Source organism: Apis cerana, linkage group LG1 (assembly GCF_029169275.1).
Source record: "Apis cerana isolate GH-2021 linkage group LG1, AcerK_1.0, whole genome shotgun sequence".
Taxonomy (NCBI): domain Eukaryota; kingdom Metazoa; phylum Arthropoda; class Insecta; order Hymenoptera; family Apidae; genus Apis; species Apis cerana.
In genome coordinates this window covers 167,838-191,340 of record NC_083852.1, presented here as the reverse complement: position 1 = coordinate 191,340, position 23,503 = coordinate 167,838, and the positions used below count along the sequence as shown (strand labels likewise).

General features: G+C 48.4%; 1 protein-coding gene across 20 annotated transcripts in view; it reads left to right on the top strand.

Annotated features, from left to right (window-relative positions):
* Positions 1 to 23,503, top strand: part of LOC107992804 (serine/threonine-protein phosphatase 4 regulatory subunit 1) — a 107,778-nt gene that overhangs the window by 58,330 nt on the left and 25,945 nt on the right. Inside the window, exon 1 of one of the 20 annotated variants that reach the window (XM_062082664.1) lies at positions 8,393 to 14,608. The exons of the other annotated variants lie outside the window; for them this stretch is intronic. The gene's annotated coding sequence lies outside the window, so the exon portion shown is untranslated. Of the gene's footprint in view, positions 1 to 8,392; positions 14,609 to 23,503 lie in introns of those variants that run through there. 20 annotated transcript variants of the gene reach the window in all.

Sequence of the window (23,503 nt, the reverse complement as noted above, 5' to 3'; positions counted from 1 at the left end):
TACGAGTTTCCTTCCTTTAATCAAGCAGATTCTTCCGCGGTAGCCTCCTCGTTCGAGGCTCGCCGAGAAGAAGAAGAAGAAGAAGAAGAAGAAGAAGGAGAATAAGAAGAAGAAGAAAAAGAAGAAGAAGAATGCACCGGGACGAGTTTTTTCGCCCCCCTTTTCCACGGGTATGGCTCGAAACGCGCGTGGCACACTGTGCGTTCAAATTCCACCGATCTGGTTAACCCGTTCTTCTCCTTCTTCCTCCCTTTTGCTTTTATCGTTCCGTTTCAACGGGGGCCGACAACAACAACACAGCCCGTTGGCTCGTCGACAAATGTTCATAAGCGCGAGAGATCGAACGGCGTAAACCCGTTTACGAGATACGATAGGAGGGAGTGACGAGGAGAAGGTATCGGTGACACTGGGTCACCGACTGATAATCGCACGGTCGTTAACTCGCGGTAAAAGAGGGAGAAATAATACGGAGGAATCGTGGTATCGGGCGTGGTAGCGAGCGGATTCGGTCGTAGGCCCGCGTCACGGGTGTAGAAAAGAAGAAAAAGAAAGGAAAGAGAAAAAAAAGGAAAAGGGCGAGGGGAGGAAGGGATGATGAAACGCGTGTTACGTAACACGGCGATCGATCGGTCCGTGATGTAACGACGCGTCGCGGGAAGGCAGAGTTCGCTCGGTATCGTCAGGGTGAATAATCTGTGACACGTGTGTCGACCGTGGTTTCGTGTCTTCGCGAGCTCCTCTCATCTCCGCGCACGTTTTTCCACGTTTGTGTCCACGCCTATGCGTGTAATATCGACACGCCGAGCCTTTCCGATAACCGATGACATATAAGTCGAGCTATATATACGTACACAGAGATTCGTTATTTCGAGTTTTCTCTCTCTCTCTCTCTCTCTCTCTTTCTCTCTCTCTCTCTCTCTTTCTCTCTCTTTCCCGCGTAGAGCGTGCGTGTTATGCGCTTTCTTTGCTCGATCTCTCTCTCTCTCTCTCTCTCTCTCTCTCTCTCTCTCTCTCTCTCTCTCTCTCTCTCTCTCTTACCCTTCGCTCGTTCCTTCTATCTACGCAAGCTTCTTTTCCTCCAGCGATAAGCGCGCGAGAAAGAAAGAGAGAGAGAGAGAAAGGAATGGAGGGAACGAGGAGAAGCGACGCGCATTCTGCTTTCTCGCTCGACGCTTGTTTCGAAATATACTCGGCTTTCATTCATGAGCACGCCACGACGGAAACGAGCCATTCTTCGTCTCTGCCCCCTCCCCTCCCCCCTCCCTCTCGTTGAAACCGACACGACGATTCTCGCCTCTTTTCGATTCAAACCCGAGTGATCAATGGTCGTTATCGCGCCAGATAATTTTCCAGGACCGATAAAGAGACGCGCCAACGTTTTTCACGTTCGAGAGAAGCTAGAAGCGAAGCGAACGCGAGTCGCGCTCGTGTTGCGTTAACCGCCGTTAATTCTTTGCGCCCCTCCCCCTCTCTTCGTCCCTCTTCCTAACGATATTATTCCGATCGATCATTTTCGAATTCGTCGTCGTCGTCGTCGTCCTCGCCCGCGATACGTTTCTCGAATCGATCGCTTCCACGTCTATGAATTCCAGACCCCCTCCGACACGACCTAGAAAACGCCTGGACGCCGCCGCAGGCCCCCTCGTGGAAAATTTTTCATTAACAGCCTTTCTCTCCTTTACCTGGCGCCTGCGCCTAATCCGAATACCTTCGCCTCTTCCCCTACCCTTTCCCACCTCCTTCTACCTACCCATTTGTCTCGCCACCTCCCCCCTCCCCCACCCCTCGCTCTTTCACCGTTCCACACCGTCGTCCTTTTCTCTTTCTCGTTCTTCTCGTTCCTACGTCTATGAATGGGATTCTTTCGAGCCCCGTTTCACCGACTCGCGCGCGCACGCGCGCACACACGTGCACGAACACACGGATCGCACGCATCGCGACGAGCGCGTATCGCGCGCGTGCGCTCTCTCGTCGCTTCACGACCGAGTAACGCCGTCTTCCGTTGCCCCTGTGCTCTACGTACGCAAGTAAGTACGTGTATATACCGATGACGACCACCTTCGCGCGCATTCCAACCTACTACTCCCGTGACGAAATTCGACACGAGTCGTCGTCGTCGTCGTCGTCGTCGTTGCCTCCCCTCCTTCCCCGATAGTTCCGTTTCTCGGCCTCCATGTGCGTCGCGTACCGAGAGCAAACGACCAACGTCGTCGCCGGGGAGGGGGGAGAAGAAGAACTCGTTTTCGAAGTTTCGGCGGTTGTGACTGGAGAAATTCTCGAGTCGTCGTCCCATTTAACGCGCACCGCGATATCTACGTGGACATAGACGAGGAGGAGGGAACCGGAATTTCGAAACGTTTCCTTTCCCCGAGACACGGGATCTTTTCCCCCACTCTCCTTCGCTTCTTTCCTTCTGTACTCCAATTCACGCGACTCGACCATTCGGATATCCCTTCCCCGAGGAATTTCGTTGTCCCTTGTCTTGAATAGATCACGATGTGATCAACGGTGGAACGTCGATGCAGAGAGAGTCGCAAGTCCCGATGAAGAAACGGAAGAAAACGGCGCGATTTCGGATGTTTGAAAGGGAAGAGGAGGAGGGGGGATCCATCTCTGCCCCGTGAAGAAGAGCGGAAATTTATGGATGGTTAGAGGACCACGATGGGTGGGGTCGCTCAGAGGGTAACGCGTAAATACCGCGAAATTACGTTGTTCCACCCACGCGACACGCTCGTTCGCCCGTAAAACGTGTGATTTTCTTTCGTAGCTCGACGCGTCGTTACGCGGAAACAACAGTTTCAACGGCATGCTGCTATTTCCGTGATATCACGATTACGCCCCTCTACTCAACCAGAGGATCGGTTCCACCTTCCCTTCCTTCCTTCCTTCCTTTCTTCTTCTTCTTCTTTCGTTACGTTTTCGAACGTAACCAGCGCACTTTCTTCTCTCGATCGGGAAATTCGCGGGGAGATGCGTGAATTCGTGGAAGTTGAGAAGAAGAAGGGGCGAGAAAAGAGGAACGGAATGAGCGGCGCAAGGAGGGGAGGGAAGATAGGATTGGCGGGTGTTGGGCGAAGGGGGAGAGAGGAGGGTTCTATAGGAATTATAGGATGGGGGAAGGGAAGCAATTATTGGGATGATGGATGGCCCCGGGGCGCCGCTGTAGCGCTTCTCTCTAACCAAAGATCTTTCCGTCCCTCCCAACTTTGCGTCTTTTTTCCTCTCTCTATCTCTCTTTCTCCTCTTATCGTCTCCTATCGTCTCCACTTATCGTTTCCGTTTCTCTCGTTGCGCGATTTCGCGCCACGAGATCCGACGAAACGAAAGGACCGACCTCCTTCTCGAAGATCCGAAACATCGACTTGCAACGGTATGTTTGAAAAAACGATTCTATCGAGTTATCGTGTCTCGAGGATATACGTAGGAGAAATGATCGCACGATCGAGCTTCCATCGAGCTGATTTCGTGGTCGCTGCCGAGTCTGGCCCGCCTAATTCGATTTACCGAGGGAAGAGGGGGAGCGACGAAACGAAATTGCGCGGCAAAGGACGTCTCGACGTAAGAACGAGCGGCAAGGTCGCGATCTTCGAACGCAACCCCGAACGCACGCCCCCTCCTCTCACGCATGCGTAACGCGCGAGCTCGGCCCTTAAATGGTGGTCGCCGTCGAGGGATGGAGCGAAGCCTCGCTCTCCGAATCCCGCGTTATCTCGACAAACTTCTCCCGCTGTACGATTCGATTCGACACGTCGGTCCAATTCTCTTCTTTTTGAAAAGTATCGTCTCGAGGATTCGTCAACAGGTGGTTCGCATCACGTTAATCCTTCGATTGACGTCGAAGAAATTTCAAAAGTTTTTCTCTCTGCTTTCTGCTTTCGTCCGAACATGACCCGAGGAAAGATACGTTTCCCGTTCGATCGAAGGCGTAACGATACGAACGGACGGTTTGCGGACCCGCGCGCCACTGTCGAAGGTGAGAAAGTGAAGGAATCCGAAAAGCAGAGGAAAAAAAAAAGAAGAAAGAAAAGGAAAAGGAACGCGAGGCTGAAGGTGGAGAAAGAGGCGTAGACTGGCAAATGCCCGCGAACGTATGAAAACAAATTACGAGGCGGCGTCTGTTTGTTGTGCTCCGAGAACGCGTCGAAAACAGAGAGAGAGAGAGAGAGAGAGCGTAGTCGATTCGAGGAGACAAGGAGAGCGAAGCGCGTTTCTCCTCCGGCTCCGCTTCGCTTCTCACCGATCCTTGGCCGCACCGGTGCATACGTAAGAGTAGGTAGAAAGACCGTAGACGGATTCTCGAACGCGCATTCCATTCCCCCACTCGGATTTCTTCTTCTTCTTCTTCTTCTTCTTGTTCTCGTTCTGCATCTCCTAACCTCGCGGGATCCGTAAACTCGATCGTACTTTCGTTGCATCCCCGAACTCGTTCGCTCTTCCAAATTTCTTTCTTTTTTTTTTTTTTCCTCGATCAAACGATCGCGAATCATTCCTCTTTTTCGTATCGTGATCCGCGAGGCTACGATATCGGGAGAGGAGGATTTCTGCTTCTTCTCTTAATGCCGAGCAAAGATTGGTTGGAGCGTCTATGGAGATGTCGAAAAGTGGATATAGAGAATCGCAGGTTGGAACGATTTTAAGCGACGACGATCGTGATGGATCGTCGAAGAAGGGACAGGGCCCGAGTTGGGGGGCGAGAGAGCACTGGTACAGGTAGAGGAATGGTGTCGAGACGATATGATAAAGCGGTGGCGCTAACCTCTCGAGCAAACACGCCGCTATCGGTTCTACCAGGGTTCGTGTCGTCCGACGTTACTTTCCACGCTTGTCGTTATTCTCGACCACGCGGTCGATTCACCGATAAACGAATTACGCGTTGACGAAATAAAAAAAGAGAAGGGTATTTACATCTGCCATAGATAGGCAATCGTTTGTTAACGCAGCGATAAGAATAATTATTTTTCGGAGGGGACTCGTTGCCGGAAACCTTCTCGTTCTCTCTCTCGTCGTTGGGGGACTCTTGCGACCAAGAGAAAAAAAAGCACCGTTGCAATCTTTCTGTTTCTATTTCTGTCGTACGTATCCACGTTGCGAAAACGCGCGTTCGAGCCGTTAATAGACCGGATTCGGCACATGTCGGTGCACAACAGATTCGAAATTCCGCGTCGGTGGCGCGGCGACGACCATTGATGCGCGAGTCGTTGATACGAAGGGGGGACTGGCCGCGATTAAGCGTCGATGAGTATTTCGAGCGGATATATCGAAATCTGGTTCGGTGATTCGCACAGACTTTTCGACGTGGTCCTCCAAACGGGAATACGGAAAATTAATAGCGGAACGCAGATCGTTTCATTTCGATTCGGAATACGAAATTGTGGACGGAATCGAGTTTTCGAAAATAGCTGGTCGGGGAAAAGTCGAGGTAGCAGGGAGGGTATCGCGTTAGACCGAGCGAGAATAGACAAAGGAGGACGTAACGGATAGAAATAGGAGGAATAGCAAGCGCGATTATCGATGGTTCGCGACGGTGGGTAAAATAATGAGTGGCGATTGCTCAACGCCGGTCGTCGGCGATGGGACGAGAGCCCTCTTTTCAACGAGTTTCGATAAATATTGGAACGGATTCCCATAGCGAGGTGGACGCGGAACGGAAGCACGGTTCGATCGAGTGGAATCGATCGTGCGAGACGCGCTTGTTTCTCTCGATTCACGAATCGAGTATAAGAAGAAATATCCGCGTGGTTACGGGCGACGATGATCGGGGAGGAAATCGGCTGTGTCGCGAATGGGAATTGATTCCCCCGTGGGGAATAGGAGGGGCAGGGAGAAGAGAGAGGAGGAGGAGGAAAGCGCGGAAAAATAAAGGGCGGGCACGCGGGATTCTCGCACGGGAAACACGTACGCGTTACGTGTGTCAAGTATAGATACACGCACGTAGGAGAGATATATAGGTGGGTCGGTGGTGGTGGTGGATGACCGTGGACGCGGTGCCACGGTCGAAGCGTAACGAAACGAGAGCAAACGAGGGGGGCCAAAGAGGAGGGAGAAGAGGAGCGGCAGCGAAAGGAGAAGGGTAAAAGGCAGGGCCTTTGATGTTTTCACGTACATACAAAGTCGATACGTTCTCGAGGTGGTCCCCTCGAGTGGGAGGCCACAATGGCCACGTGAAATCCTACAAGGTGCTATGTTCACATCGTTCTCCATACTCAATTATCATATTGGGTCTGGGACCAGTTCCGTCTGCCAACTCCTCCTATCCGTTTCGTTCATCCACGCTCTCTCTCGCTCTCTCTTCTCCGTTCAATTTTCTACGCTGCGTTCCTTCACCGTCTAGAACATCCCTTCTTCCTGTGTGTCCTCCTCCTCCTCCTCTCTTTCCCGCTCTCTCCTTCCCGAATCGCTCCTTTTCCTTCGTTCCTTCTCCGCGTCTCTCTCCCTCTCCCCTCCCCCCTCCTCACTTTCGAAAACCTCGTACATGCCATGTATTTATCCTCTCTCGCTCCGTTCGCCGCCTCTTCCACAGGCTGCCTTCTGGCATAATGCATCTTAAACGGCGGCGCCTCAAAGATCGACGCCTCTGCGTACCTTGTTCGGAATTCCTCGATATAAATTAGACCCTCGAGTGGGGGGGGATCCTCTAAGACTAAGGACCGGATATCTGGACGAACGAACGAACGAACGAACGGCCGCGTTACGATCGAAATATTTACGCTTATCCGCGTGTCGTTACGAATGCCGATAACTCTTCCTGGATGGTCTTTTTTTATCCTTTTTTCCCCCCTTCCGCTTGCCCCTCCCTCCGTGGAATTCGCTCCAGGAATTTCGATCGAATCACGTCATCCATTTTTTCCTTCGATCTAAAGATCGCGCGGAACGCGTTCGATCGAGCGAGCGCTGATTAACCGGTCGTTGCGCTCTCGAGCGAATTCTCGAGTACGTTTCCACGACCGATCGGTTGTCGTTTCCTGGAAGAAAACCTGGCGTCGCCTACGCACGCGGCCCTCCGTCGATCGATTCATCCTGTACGAACGCCGCGATACACACACACACACACACGTACGTGCACGATTTCTAGTTTACTCGTCTCGTTGCCCCGATCCCGCTCCTCCTCCTCCTCCTCCTCCTCCTCCTCATTGACGGTGCGCCGCGTACACTCGGGCAAGTGTAGGAACGGCGCCCGCACGCGAACAACCCGAGTAACGTTTTCCTGTCACGAGACCCAGAGAGAGAGAGAGAGAGAGAGGGAATAAGGACGCTCGTAGAGAAGCCCACACGAGTCTGGCCGGATACTCGTACTTCCGGTCCCTTACACATGGCGAAGCGTACGTCTGGCCTTCTCTCGCTCTATCGCATCCTCCTCGATCCTTCTTCTCGTCTTTCTTCTTTCTCTACGCGACACCGACGCGTCTAGAAACGCACGATGCAACGATACGTCCCCTTTCCTTTCCTCCCCGCGCTCTGTTACACAAAGCGAGATCGTTACGCGCGATTTATCCCGTCCGCGTTTCCCTGCGCACACGTGTATCGTGGTGCGAGCGTGCTCGCGTACCTACCTTCCTCTCTGGCCGTGACGTCACCGATATAGGCCTACGCGTCGCACGCACGCGCCCAGTCATTCATTCCGACCATCTTTCCGTCCATTTCTCCCGATTTATTATTATTGCGAGGCGAACGGACGAGAATACATCGTGACGCGTCGTTGGAGTTGGTCGAAAAGTCGTTTGGACGCTCGCTCGTTGTCGCGAGAGGAAAAAAGGGAGAAGGAGAAAGGAGGAAAGGGCGCGTATAGGAAGAAAATGGAAGAAAGAGAGGAGTCTGGGAGGAGGTCGGGGACAAATTAAGGGCGGTGGAGGGAGAGGAAGGTTTCCGTTCGTCGTCGGACGCATTTCGATGAGACAGATTTAGACGGGAGGAAAAAGTGGGTGTAGGGGATTACGTGGCCTGTTTACAAAGAGCCGTGGCGAAGTAGGAACGGCTCGCGTCACGCGGAAAAGAGGGGCTGGGCGAACGGAGAGAGAGGAGAAGGAAAGAGGGAGCGCGAGGCTCCGGTGGAAAGAGGATGGAAGGAGAGCAGAAGGGGGACGCGAGGGGCAGGAGAGAGCAAACGGCCACCAATTTGAGAATCGGCGACGACCCTGGCCACCGACGGCTTCCGGTGGTTCCGTTGACCCCGTACCGAGTCGCTCGCTACCAACGCTCGAACAAACGAACGACTATTCACGCGCACCCAACCTTCTCTCTCTCTCTCTCTCTCTCTCTCTCTCTCGTTCATCGAACGAACGAACGCTTTTCTCTTTTCCGAAACGGCGAGAAAAACGAAACGTCGTACGCTTCTTCTTCTCCTCGTCTCCCTTCCCTGTTCCTTATTCCGTATTTGGCGGGTGGAAGCGAAAAAAGGAAGGAAAAAAGGAGGAAAGAAGGGAAAAAGCGTTACTACGCGAGGCGAAAATGAAAAGCGAGTGAGAACGGAGGGAGGGAGAGAAGGATTGAATGAATCGCGGATGCAAGCCGCAACGGAGGCGGCTCTGTTAGTTAGCGGATGTAAAAAGTGTGTACAGGATACGAGTGGCCGCGAGGGGGATGCGTATTAGTCGCAGGAAGGGTGGCGAGCGAAGAGGAAGAAAAGAGGAAGGAGTGGCGACGAAGAAGGCGACGAGCTGCGCACGCGCACGCTACGTGTCCGCCACTTTATGAATGCACGGCCGCAAACGCCACCACACCACCGTCCCACGTACGTACGTACGTACGCGCGGCGACCGTACATTCATACGGCCGTGAACGCGTAGTCGTCGCGTAGCGCGTAGTAAGCGCTCGACCACACTCGCGACCAGCGTCTGTGCCTGAGCGCGCCTCTCCGTCCTCCCAGCCCCGAGGGAGATTTACTTGTGGAGCGTCGTTGTGACGCGCGAATCGTTAAAACGACGCCGGCCACTCGCCAACCCAATGCCGCTCGCGTTTATCGACGTTTCGCGGTGAGAACGGTCCTACTCTCTCTCTCTCTCTCTCTCTCTCCTCTACTTTTTTGCTTCGCGAATTTTTGCCCTTTCCTTGCCCCTTCTCTTCTCGTCTCGAATGACACGCGTGATCCTCTGCTTCCAATTATTAATCCCGAATTAATAACGAAAAAGTATCTGTATCGCGATAATCTCTGGCCGAGCATCCAAGATTTCGACCAAATCATCGACCGTATCCGCGAATATGCAGAGATACGACGTCGATTTCCATTTTTCCGTCTTCGAGATTACTCATTTTACTCGGTTTCGTTCGATCGCGTATACGCGCGATCTTAAATGTCCTGGATCCTTTTCCACCTGATTCGCCATCGGTGGCTCGTGCTACGAACGATAATCGCGCTCGATTCATCGACGCTTCTCTCCTCCAACGCTAACACCTCGGCCGCAATGTCCATTCATCGAATCCCCGCCCTCGTCCACCGACACCGTGCGTGCCGATGTTACACGCGAAGGATGCACACAACGGATGGGAAAAACGAGGAAGATGGGAGGAAGGACGTTTCGCATAAATATGCGCGTAGAAGCTGGAATGTCGGAAGAGGAGCGGCGAGAGAGGAGGAATTTCCTGTTGCGAACGAGCGTTGGGATGCATCTGCTGCTGCGCTCTTCGCTTCTCAAGTCCGAGCCACGCGCGCCAGTACCAATTAAGGCGCCACGAGTCGTCGTGATTGGCCCCCGCCGCCGTTTCTAACCCTTCGCATCCCTTTCTTTCTCCGTTTTCTCCTCTGTCTCCTCCCTAACACCGATCGTGATCCCGCACATCACTTTCATTTTACCGTATCGGATAAACTATTCGAGACGTGTTATCCCCGTGCACAAGTACGAATGAATATAAAATAAAGCGGCCAATTATATTATATCACGACAGATGAAATAATAATAAAACGTAACGAACGTTTCTCGTCCACGGTCGAATTGTGCTCGCACGCGTATTCGCGATGACGATTCCATTCCTTGAATCCTTTCGCGAACAAAATTGCAATTTCGAACGAGTCGATGGTGGTACACGCGTGAAACTCCATGTTCTCGATGTCCAATTCAATTTGGATCTCCGCCTACGAACTCGCGTACTTTGTCCTTTTCCGTAAATAAAGACGTCCGTGCCAATCGGTATCGAGCCAAAAACAGTCGTGTCGTTCTCGCAATTTACGCGACGCAGAGATGGCGACTGTGTCACATAGCGGAGACCGAGCCAAGCGACAACGCTCGAAAAATAGGTATCGCGTAGCCTGTCTTTCGTTACGAAATTCGAGACAGCGGGCATTCGCGTCTTTCCTTTTGATCGCGAAAGAAGTAGCGTTACCTTAAGTGCCTCGATGCATCGGGTGGAACCACTCTGGTATCCTCGAAAGGGAAAAGAGAAGAAAAAGCATTCTGAACCGAGCGAATCTGCACGGATAAATCTTTTCTTCCGTAAATTTCTATTTCCTCTCTTTCTCTCTCTTTTCTATCTTATAATAATCCTAATTTCGAAATAGGTCGAAATCAAAAAAATATTCGTCTTATTATAAACGAAATTCTGATACGATGGATATCGTATTCTCGATCTCGTCAATTTCTCGTCTTAAAATCGATTAAAAATAGAACGATGGAAAGTGGAAGGAGGTATATCCAGGTGATGATGGAACGGTGTTGCGGAGTGACGCAGGCGTTCGTTTCGCGCGCATTCCATCACGTTTCCGTGTCTCTTTATAGGTTAGGTGCGCCTCCGCGATCTCCTCGCATTGGCGTCGCAACTCGAACGATCGCGAGCCAGTGGCAGGATTGCGTTGGTCGCCTTTACGGCGCAATCGTTCTTGACCAAGATGCGTGCTGCGCGATTTAAACGCGGAATATAAACGATTATTAAAGCGTCGATCGTTCGATCGTCGCCAGTATCCTTTTTGGATACTGCGATCGATCATTCGATCACAACAAATTTTAGTTCCGCCTCGGTCGGAGTGGAGTCCAGTTTATCCGAAACGAACGTGGCGAGAAAGATAAGTGGCTAAGTGATTATAATCGCGATCACGATTGATTGGAAAATAATCGAAAGGAAGCCTCGAATCGGAGAAGACGACGTATATACGCGCACGCATCGTAGAAACAAATTAATCGTCGCGATTAAGGATCGAAAACGTTTTTTCTCCATCGTTATTTCGCGCCAATACGCTTCACGTTCTATTGCTTCCGCTGTGAAGCAGCGCGAACGTTGTGCGAACAAAGAAGAATATTTGCAATCATTATTATTGCCATAAATGGATCGATTCGAACCGGATTACTGGTGCGTTCGATCGTTAGATTGCGCCAAACGATTTTAACGATTAATCAAATCCAATGTCGCGTATGTATCTCGTTGTACGAAATACAACGTATTATCGGTGTATCTCCGGGTTACATCGCGATCGTCGCTACACCACTGACCTTAATAACTTTCCTCGTACGTTCCTTGCGTACTTCGATGATGACGATAGACAACCGTCTAGCAGATGAATCGAGCCCATCAAATGTACATATATATATATACATATATATGTATATATTCGGTTTTTCTTCTTCTTCTTCCATCTTCTTTCCTCTCTCTTCCATTCTTCGTATATAATACTTCTCTCTATCTCTTGTGTCTCATTCCTCTTCACATACTCGACATCTATCTCCGGGATCTCTGTCCTCCCCCCCCTTCTCCCTCCTCTTCCTCCGTGTCTCTGTGTGTACAAGTACACCTTACGGTCGTTCACACGAGCGCGACCGATGGAATGCACATCGGCATACACACACGCGTGCCCGCCTCCGTGCCGAGGAACCGTTAATGAATCTTGCAGTTCTTAGACCGCCCGTGTGCGTCTCACCGTGAGAGAGAAGCAACAGAAAAACAGTATCAGACGTGTACGAGAATCATATTTCTCTTTTTTTTCTTCTTCTTCTTTTTCCCTCGATTCGGAATTCGGGTGAAAGAAATTCGACTCTTGGAACGTTTTCCTCGACTAGCGATAATACCTCTCTTCGTCCTCTTGTTCTTCGTCTTCTCTGGAAATTCGTTCTTTGAAAATTTATATTTCAAAACGAGAGAGATTTGTTTTTGTACATGTATGCGGGGAATATTGGTCGGTTGTAACGAGAGTCGAAACGTCGTCGTAAGATCGTAGATCGTACGAATCGACTTTCTCATTTCGCTGGTGCCGCACGCTATACGTGGCGTACCTACCACCCACGACGTTGCCCCCGTTCCGTGAAAGAAAGGAAATGTTGATCCCCGATGGGCCTTCGACCGGTCGCCACTTGTCGCTTTTACTCGGTAAGAAAAACTAGACGAAAGCCGAGGTCGCGTTTCGGCGAAACATCTCTGCGCCTGCGATCGTTACTTTCCCACACTTTTCTCTATTTTCTGTGTAATCTTGTTTCTCTTTTTTTTCCCCCCTTCTTTTTTTTTCCCTTTTTTCCTTTTTTTTTTTTTTTTTTGTAAACAGTCGATAACCGGTTTTTCTCTCAATTTTGCCGACATAGAAATATTTACGGATCTCGTTTCTCTCCGTCGTTCCATCGAGCTTCTATGAAAAACACATGACATCGGTATGTATTCGTCACTCGAGTAAACACTTGTATCTAATCAATGGCCAATCGGTCTGTCGACCAACTTGCGACAGAACGCGCGCACCCATTCGTTTATCGCTCTACGCATGAATATATCGAACGTATATTTCCCGTTCATAGAAAACGATGAAAAAGATAGAAGAGATAGAAAGAACGAAAAAAAAAAAAATGGGAAATTAAGAAGATCGATTTCGAAAATGACCAACGATGAAAAGAAATTCCATCCGTGTTAGTCGTGTGTCGTGAGACACGTAAAAGTACTTGGAAAAGTAGTGGTAATAGTAGTAGTAATAATTGTAGTGAAATAGTAGTAGTAGTGGTAATAATAGTAGTAATAGTAGTAGTAGTAGTAGTAGTAGTAGTACTCCATCCACCAAAGCAAGCACCAAGTTGGTGGTGGCAGGCGAGAGAGAACCACCACGGTCGGTACAGGTCTGTTTGGCGGCGAGCGGTGGCGGTCCACTTCTGAGAACTAACGGGTCTGTTTCGTCCCCTCCCTTCATATTTCTTCTCTCCTTTTTCCTCTCTCCGTTCTTGGTCACATGCGGCCCTTTACCACCCGCGGCAACGCATCGCGTATACGTAGAGAGTAGTTATATAGGGAATCAACCTCGTGTGGGTGCGTGCAATGCGCCTGCGTGAGTGCGTGTTGGCGAGTGTGATCGCGCATCGCGGCTTGTTGCCGCCGCGTCGTGCGCAACCGCTTGTGCGCAGCTCGCGTCTGCGCATCACCGTGAGCGTGACGCGCCACCGATCACTCTCAGTTTAGTACGAACCGTGCCATAGTGCGGTCGTTCTTATGCGATTGTATATCGGTCTCGCCGATCCACTTTCTCGTCTATCTTTCTTTCGCACCACGGCCGTGATGGAACGCTGTGTACGCGTGTGCGCGAGTGTCTGCTGTGCGGACTACTCGGTTATAAACATCCCGTGCGGTTGGTGTCAAGGGCGGACTCGACGAGTAAATTCGGACCACATGTATATAATGTACGATTCGTGTTGTTTGTATACAAAAAAAAAAGCTTGACCCGTGAGTCTTCTGTACAAGAGCAAGGAAAAGGATATATTACGGTTATATTATCAGTGCGTTAATAGTGTTACGATCGAACGCGTTAAGAAGAGACGCGTGCGTCACCACGTGGCTGGAACGAAACAGTTTCTTCAGAATAGAGTGAGATCGGAAAAGTTATCGAGCGATTTCGAGTATCGAAAATGAATTACGGGCAATGGCGGAATCTTTGACCGGAAATTGCTCTACAGGTCCCTTTTTCGCTTCTTATTTAGAACTCGTCGCATTCACTTGAAGAAAGAGAACTAAAAGAGAACGAACAATTTTCATTTAAAACGGTTAACAATTGGTGTGTCATTGGTTTCTCTGGAATATCGTCGTAAAATACATGTTGAAACAAGAATGCGAGAAATATCGATGCGTCCGTATCTCTGAACGCGAAACGATATTGAACGAAATATAACGTACGACGAATACTTTGATAAATAAAAGAGGAAAGATCGATGAAGAATAAACGCGATCCGATGAGGAGGAGGAAGGGAGGGGGGCAAAAAAAAAAAAAAGAAAAAAGAGAAGAGAATCGGAAAGAAAGTGGAGGAGGTGTGTGTACGCCTTCGAAAAACGCATTAAAGGAGTAACGACGAGCAACGGTGGCTTTAACCGGTAATTGGACCATTCTTTTTGCCATTGAAGTAGTAATGGCCCTTGTAGCGTGGTCACGCTACACTACGGTGCGCCATAGTACTATAGAGACTTCCGGTCCGCCGCAGGAAGTGAGACACACGTGTTCAGGCGTGTGTGTTCCCATAATACGGGCCCCGGCTCCTCCTCTACAGTGCGTTCCAAGTTCGATGGCCCATACGGGAAGCAAGCAGCACGCCACGGATATACTACCGTTCGTTCGAGGAAACGTGAACCATCGAGGGAAAGAAAAAAAGTGAACAAAAAAACGTCACAACGACGTCGAACGATATTACGTATCACGATACTTTTGATATCGAAAGAGTAACGACGAAATGTACGTATTCACACGCATATATTTATATATATATATATATATATATATATATATATATATATATATATATATATATATATTATAAATAAATATTTACCTTATCCTTATCAACGACGTAAACGCGAACAAATTAACGTTTATATCTATTTTTCACATATATATTTCAACTCCGTTTCCTTTTTATCTCTTTGCCATATATTCTCATTTATTCGTCTATTTACTTATTTGATCTTTTCGAAATGACGATATTGTAATCTATAAATTCTCGAACAAAGAACCAACACGTCTCATTCGACGCTTTTCTCGATATATTCGAATCGTGCGTGTAACCACGTCCCATCCTCTTCTAACCAATACCTTCTAGTTTCACGATTTAGGAATAGTGTTATCGAACGTGTTATTTATCGAAAGATCTTATTAACCTTTCCCCCTCCCCTGGCCCTTTAGCCCCTCTCCGTGACCAACTAACGACCGGATCCGTAATCCGAAATTCAAACAACACGCCCCCGGTGTGTTCGAGTAGCCAGATCTTATTATGAATGAATTTTCGGCGTTACATTCATATTTCCTGTGCCAGCGTACGCCCGCATAGGCGGCGACGGAGGCGGCGGCACGGCGGCACGCGCAGAGGTTCTCATTTCACCGATATAGTGGCGCCTCGCCGTTTTTCTATTCCTTTTTTTTTTTTTTTTTTCTTTCCTCTCTCTTTTTTTTTTCTTTTCTTTTGTCCTCTGTCGATAAAGAAGAACACACCGTTCCGAGATCGATCGCGTTAAGTTATAATCGAACGAAACGAGAAACCGTCATTCCAACGCGACAAATATAACTGCTTGCGTAACATATGAATAATCGCGTCTCGGACGGTTGCTTTCAATGGTAACTGCGCGCAAGCGCGCGCACATCCGAGTGCAGTCTCTGCATCATCGTGTTTATCGCATTCCTGAATACCTGATACCTGCTTTTTCTTATTTCATCATCGTATAAACCTCGTGTTTGTTTCCATTTACCGTAAAAGTACACACGTATATATCCCCTCCAAGTTGTTGAATTATGAAATGAAATCGAAAAAGAGAGAGGGATAGAAAAAAAGAAAAGAGGAAAAGAATGGAAATGGATTGAAATACGTTGCCTTATGTTTTCCGTTTCTCATCCGATCTCGATCTCCGTGTTTGGCAAGCATCGTGTACCCACGAACGCGAAATGTAGGAGGTTGAGTTAAGGACAGGTACCGGTGGAATGTCGCCTTCGAAATTGACCGTTTCAGTCTCGACCTCCGTGTCGTTCCATGCTCTCTCGGAACGAGAGCGATGAAAGCACTTTTGTGGCTTGGTTCACACGAGTGATAAAATCGGAGAATGAACTTTTCGATTTTTTTTTCCTTTTTTTTCCCCCCCCATTTTTTTCTCTCTCCATTTGATCTAATGGGAACAACACGATGACATCGAAAACAAGAGAGTGGAATCGTGTGTCCTGGAAAGGCAGCGGGGAGACGAAGCGAAGGCAAAACCTTCTTGTTCTCAAGTTCATCGCTCCCGCGCATGTGCAAACACCAAGCATTCATGTGCCCTTTCTCCGTATTATTGTCGGCGGTCGCGCGTTAGTAGGACCCTTCTCGCCCTTCTGCCGTCTCCCCTTACGAGACGACGTTCCCGCCCTCCTGTGGGAAGATATACGATAGTACCCACGTTACCGAGCGAGAATATCCATTCGGCTTCCCCGCTCGTTCTCTTTCCTTTCGATTTCTTCTCGCTTTGTAGCCAACATTTTTCGTTTCGATATATTTCTTTCTACTCGTTTCGATATATTCGATATAGTTTCCCCGTTTTTTCTAATTCCATTTTACCATAATTCCCTTTTTTGCATCAAGAGGAAAACAAGGAAAGAAAATAATAATAATTAATAAGTACGAATGTAGAGAGGATTATATATATATATATATACGCGTTGTCCTGTAAAATCATGATTACACATAATTTATAATTAATATATTTACGAAACGTCGATATTTTTTAAATTCTTGGATATAAAACATCACATCGTAAATTTGGCGACAAAATATAAGAAAGATAGTAACTTTACATATCATAGTGAATGTAATAATCATATTTGTTACTTTTGTTACGCTTACGAATGATTTGAAAAATTCTGTGAACTATCGCTAATCTATCGATGAGTCGCCATTTGCGTGATTCAGAAACGCATCAATAGATCGATAATTGTGACATATATCGAATGTAAGAATCTTTCTGTGGAAAAAAAAATTCGATCGATCATTTTTTCGTGTTCTTTCATCTTTTCGATGAAAAAATAAAAGATCCCTTTGAAAAACTTTATCTTTTATACGAAACAATTTTAACGAGACATTGGTCGCGATTTATGAAGATTTTCTCGTGGCACCGTTTCCAAGAAAAACGTCGCTCAAAAATGATTCCGCACAGTTATTTCGGTTTAACAAAGCCCGGGCTGATTAAATACGCGATCGTGGTTAGCGTGTCGGCAATAAAAGCGTCTCGCCACGTCGTGTTTACGGCTGCTACCCGTCCCGGACAAATCCAACTCTCGCTCCTCGCGTAATGCTTTCGCGGCTGCGTTTGATCGCTAAATTATTTCGCGCTTCTCCTTCCAACCCCCTTTCTTACCGCTCCAATTTCTGTCTTTGTCTTTCATACTCTCGATCTTCGATACTCTTCGAAAATCGTTCGATCGCAATTTCATGTTTTATATGATATAAAATATGATATAAAATTCCGCGTTAATTATAATCATTGTCGGAATGAGATGCCCCGTTTCGTTCGATTCTCGAGACTCTCGAGTACGGACTTTAGCGGAACAATCACGTTCCATGCATCTGTCGTCATACGCGAAAGATACCACGAGCTTCTTCGTGTCCTTAACGCGATGTCGATGCGTTCATTCACATCGTATAATATTCGATGCTATATTTTCAACGTATTATTAATGTTTTTTCATCGTATAAGTAACGTATATATAATCAATTACGTGTGTTGAAATAAAGATGTTTGTGTAAAGATTATATATAAAATTTAATCCGAATTTTCTCGTAAATAGCAAAATTATATTAAGTTCGTATATAAATGTTTATATACACGACTTAGAGATAAATTTGCGCGAAATTGACGTACGATTTCAATTTTCAAATATATTTGTGTCAATTTCTGCGGTGATTCGGTAAGTACGATTATACAATGACGAATTCCTTAACGTCTTCCTATATCTTGTAACGCGAATGTTGTGTATCGGTCGAAGCGTGGCCCTGGCTTGTTTACGTCGCAACGCAAAAGGGCTTGAGAGAGAGAGAGAGAGAGAGAGAGAGAGAGAGAGAGAGAAGAGGGCCCGAAGCATGGCGAGAGAACGCGCGCGCCTTCGCTGTGGAGCATTTAACGCAGTGGGCGCTCCCCTCTGTCTTTCCCTACCCCACCCCCATGCCTACCGCCTTTTGCCATCTCTTCCTCTGCACCCCTTCTTCCTCAGTCTCTTTCCTCTAGCCGGGTGTAACGAAGACGAACTGCACGTTGCCCCCGGAGTGAATGCACAACGAGGACAGACGAAGCGTGTCTGAGTCGCTGGCCGCCATGACAGAGCGGAATGCATGAGAACGCAGAGCTACTGACCCTCTTGTCCTCCTCGCTCCCCCCTCCCTTCCCTCTCTCCTCGCTCCCCCTCCCCCCGTACGTGTGTGTTGGTTCTTTCCTTCTCTCCCTTCTCTCACGATGTCTCCGTTCCTCTTTCGAAACACTTTTCTCGCTCGCACACGTCCCATTCTATCTCGCTCGTTCGTTCTCCGACCCGATCTCTCGCTCACAGACTCCACTCCTCCCTTTAATCTCCATATCAATCCCACTCGCCGAAACTGGCGTGTCTTTAAGCGCGCCGATTTGGAATTTTTTCGACGATGTGACGCCGTACCTCACTCGATCACACAACGATCGAGCATCGTGGAATCATCGTGCGTAATCATCGTGTGAAATCCTTCCCCTGATGTCGATGATCGTCAAACTGGTCGAGAATCGAGCTCGTGTCGATTTTTAGTCGGAATTGTTGAAAAAATTGAAAATTGAAACGATCGGAATGTTGTGATTCGGCCCGAATCTAACCTCGAATATTAATTTTGAAATGGCATTCACGTAACGAGCGCGCGAGACATTGGTCACTTTTAACGAATTCGGGCAGCATGGGAAAGCAGGAGAACCACGTAGACAGGTGGTGGCAGTCGTGTGCCAATCGGTCACATAACGGTCGCACGGTCGTAATACGACCGTCACCGTCTCCATGACGTCAAGAGATTGACGACCACACCGCGACAACGACAATCATTCATACCTACTGTTCGAAGGAAGCGTAGGTTTACTCGCGCATGCGCGTTTCGATCGAAAACGTCGTCAAGGAAGTTTTCCACGTATTCGATCGAGCGTTACACCATTCTAAGTATAGTCGTATAGAATCGAATAATAAAAAGGAAATTCTTTACCCGTGGTAAATGCCGAAATTATTCCGTGATCGAAAATCGAAATCGATTGAATTCTGAAAAATTATTTCGATTCGACGTTAGAACATGCGTCGATATATTTCATATTTCACGTTGATTATTTTCAATATGGAATCGACCGATTTATTATTATACAACACGATTCATATATATATATCCATTTGTATTATTCCTCGAATAAAAAATTATAATAGTGGAATTTTTCGTTGAATTCGTTTGACACAGGAGTCAAAAGTTTCGATGGCTCTCCGTAAGTCCGTGTACAGTCGCGATAATTTCCTTTCTAACGGAGATACTGACGTAACTCTTCGGCCTTGTTACATCGGTGGAAATCTATGGTGATTCATTACAATTCCAACGCATCGATTTTTTTTTCGATTATAATCGTCGTCACTTATCTCTACCGGGAAATAATATATCTCGAAATAACGCAACTTTGGTCGACAACAAAAGTCGTTTTTTTTTTTCTTTAGAAACGATTTGGAAAGATTTAGCGAGGAAGAATCTCTTCTTCGTGAACGTCGTTCGCGTTTATCAGGTTCTTCTACCACCTGTACAAGCCGTTCAGGTTGGAATTCCGCAAGGCAAACGGCCTTGATCCCGTATCAATTCGCAATAGCGGAGGTTTGCGCGGATTCAAGACATGGATGGGGGGGAGGGAGAGGAGAAGGTAGAAGGTTTCGAGCGCGCCTTAACGCCAGAGAGACGGCATCTCTCGTTGGGTCGTTGACTCCCCGTTTCTTCTTTCTTCGAATCCTGGGCCCGGTCCCCATCCTCGCACCAGGTTTCTCTCTTCCATCTTCCTCTACCTTTCACATTCTCTCTCTCTCTCTCTCTCTCTCTCTCTCTCTCTCTCTCTCTCTCTCTCTCCATTCTGCTAAATCTCTCTCTGTCTACCTATTTTCCTTGCTCTCGCACTACTCTTCCTCCTCTCTCTTCTCTTTCACCATTTCTTTCATCCTCTTTCATCTTTCTTCCTCTTTACGATTCCACTCGTCTCCTCGTTTTTCGTCGGTGCACGCGGATGCTTCTACTCCAATCCTGCCAGACAGTAAACAACGTCACGCCGTACCCACTCCTCTCATTCATATCTCACACGAGCGTATCCCGAATTATTTGGATGCCGACGTATTTCGTCCAACAGGAGCGAATCGGACGTGCAACAAGGAGACCGACCGTCCGTCCGTCCGTCTGTCCGTCGGTTGCTCCGCGTTGCTTACGAGTCTTTTTCTTTTTTTTTTTTGTTTTTTTTTTTATTTTTAACTTTTTCTTCTTCTTCCTAGATTCAACTATGAAGAAATGCTTCACGCTTCGGCGGAATAATTAAAGCCGTTGCTGTCGATTTCCAAAAAATTTGGATTTTTCCTTTTCGTGTTACATTTTATTTTTAGTTGAATTGAAATGTCGAAACATTTATTATCCAATTGCGGAATAAAGAAATCGATGAAATAATTCTTTCAGGGAATATTGAAATTTAAAAATAGTATTTAAACGAATCGAATTTTTTGAATTTCTCTCGTGAGAATTAGAAAATGAACATGCAAATTGAATCGATTAATCTATGGTAATGGAATTTTAAATACATCCTAAATTTAGTTTTGAGCCAACTTCGACTCAAAAGCGCACAAAGATACGAGATATCGCAAAATGGAAGTTATTTTGTCGTAACGATGGATATCGTAAAATCTTTCCACGCGACAACCATGTTGATTCACCGATAACTCGAGATTTATCGTTGGTCATCACAATCAAATACATCCGTTTCATTCTTTGATCCGACAACGAATAGAACACGATTAGAATCCGCATACTCGACGAAGAGATATTCACGATGTCTTGGAAGAGATAGGAGGGAGAGGGAGAGTGTCGGGTTGGTTCAACAGGTGCTCGTCGTCGGTCGTGTGTGAGAGTCGAGTGAAAAGGAAGCCGAGGAGGAGGAGGAGGAGGAGGAGGAGGAGAAGAAGGCAGAGAAGGCAGGCAGGCGTGAGGAGAAGGCGAAAGAAGTCGAAGGAGAAAAAGAAGATGCTAATTGGAGCGGCTTGTAGCGTCCAGCAGCGCGTGTTAACACGACTTCCAGGTACTGGGTTTCTCGCCTTCTTCTTCTCTCTCGAATGAATACTCTTCAATAGTGCTTCCGGCTAGATTCTGGGCGGTCCGCTTCAAAGAGTCTTTCGGAGTTGGAAATGCAAGGTCGATGGATGGATCTCGCGTCTCAAAAGCAAAAGTAGAAGGAAGGGGGAGGAAACGAGAGGGACGTATAACGCGAGGAGAGAAGGGGGAGGAAAGTATCGATGGACGCACAGCACAGAGAGATGAGGAGCGGTTTTCGAATTATGAACGATGCCCGCTCTCTCTTTCCTTTCTCCTGTCTATTCTTACTCCTCTTCCCTCTCGTTACTTTTCCTCTCTCGTTCCAACCGTACGTATGTCTTTCTTTCCTCCCCCTCCTCCCATTTCCTTCATATACACCCGTTAGTCGAACGCGATGAACAAATATTTGCTCGAATTCGGGACGACCGCTCGTAAATTAGAGAAAGAGCGCGAGAGAGGATTCTGAAATTCTTTAGGGCCGCTGCTTCCACTCCCTCCCTTTGAACCACATTCTCTCCCTCTTCTTCGTACACCGTGCTTTTGGTCCTCTCTTCTCTATGCTTCTCGACGCGTTCTCTTTTCCCCGATGGCAAACTCCGGTCAGAGAGCGTTTCGCGTTGTTCCGGGGTCTTTGGCTTCTCGCCACGGCAGGAAATTAAAACGGGGTCCCTCTGTGAAGTGGCCTCCCACGTTCCTTCGCCGCGGCCACTTTTCCTGAAAATCCGCGACACGTCGTCGCTCGGTTCCGCCGCTGGATCCTTTAATCTCGTTCTCGCGGTTGCCACAAGGAACGCGTTCAAATCCTCCCCCTCGAGATTCCCTTTGTTTTGCTCTGCTCCCGGGACTCGCGAGCGTGAATCATCGTAAGAATTCCGCGTAATTACAACCTCGTAATTGTTCCACGTTCCTCCGTGCTGGAATTGAACGAAAAACGAAATTTCTTCCCGATGCCAAAGATTCGGAATCCATCCCACTCCCTATAATATATTCCCGCGTTTTCTAACGGTCTCGCCTTTAATCTCCCGTCCTTCTCCGGATTATTTATAGCTCGTGAATCATACGATTCGCGCGGTTCTCGTCACCAACGGATTTAGAGTCGAACCATAGCGAGGCTTTCGTATTTTCGACGCGCGAGCGAGAAAGCGAGGGCAATCGTGGCGAGGGAGGGAGCGAGAGATGGAAGGAGAGGGAAAAAGTCTCGCACCTCGAGGATCGGCCGCGAAAGGCCAGCCGGAGTAGCATAACCCCCTCCCAGTGGCGGTTACTCGCACTCGGAGGAAAACTCGTGACCAAATGGAGAGTTGGTCGACTATCGTATCGTGCTACAGGGTGGGAAACGGCACACACAGAGAGAGAGAGAGAGAGAGAGTGGGATGCTGCGCGATTCCACGTTCCTCCTGTTGGTGATTTCGCGATCTCGGTGGAAGCGAGACGTACGATAAAAGAGAGAGGCAGAGGGTAGAAGGGAGGAGGAAAGAGAAGGAAAGAAGGAAAGAAAGAAAGAAAGAAAGAAAGAAGGAAGGAAGGACAATTGCCATCCGCGAGCGGGAGAGAGGATGAGAAAAAGGGGTGGGGGTGGGGGCAGTGGCGATGTCCTAGCGAAGGTCACGGCCGGGAATGCGGTTTGCGTCCGTCGGTCCAAAGTGGTGTGCCGCGTTGCAGAGCTCGCTTCTTTCTCCTCCTTTGCTTCGCTCGCTCTCTCTCTCTCTCTCTCTCGAACGTGGTCCGGCTGCCTCTCCCGCTCTCACCGTCGGGGCGCAGCGGCGCAGACTGCAGGAATGCACCAAATGCATCGCACTGACCGGTGTCCGTCCCGTTCCACCGGCTTCCACTTGTTTACTTCGGACCCGGTCGCGCGCGCACGCGTGTTCCTCTCTCGTCCCCTGCGTTCTTCTTCTCCACCCCCTTCCACCTTGCCTTGCCGCGCTTCTTCCTCCACAGTTCACTCGGACTCGAACGGAGAAAGAGTGCTTCGCTACTACTTCTCCTGCTCCTTGTATCCTTTATCCCCCCGTGTTCCCATCTGCGTTCCCATCGTCGCCGTCGTTGACCTTCCTCCCCACCCGTTTCTTTCATTACTCCACCCCCGTGCGACCGTTCACCCCTTCGCTCTCTCTCTCTCTCTCTCCCCCCCCCTGCGTCTCGACCGACCGTGTTCTTGCGCTCTCGACAACCCTCGTATCTCTTCTCTCTTCGCCGTAATGTGATCGGAATTTCGCCCCCACTCTTTACCGGTCAATCCCTTTCTTCTCCGTATGACCAGCCTCCTCCCTTTTTTTTTTCTTCTTCTTCTCTTT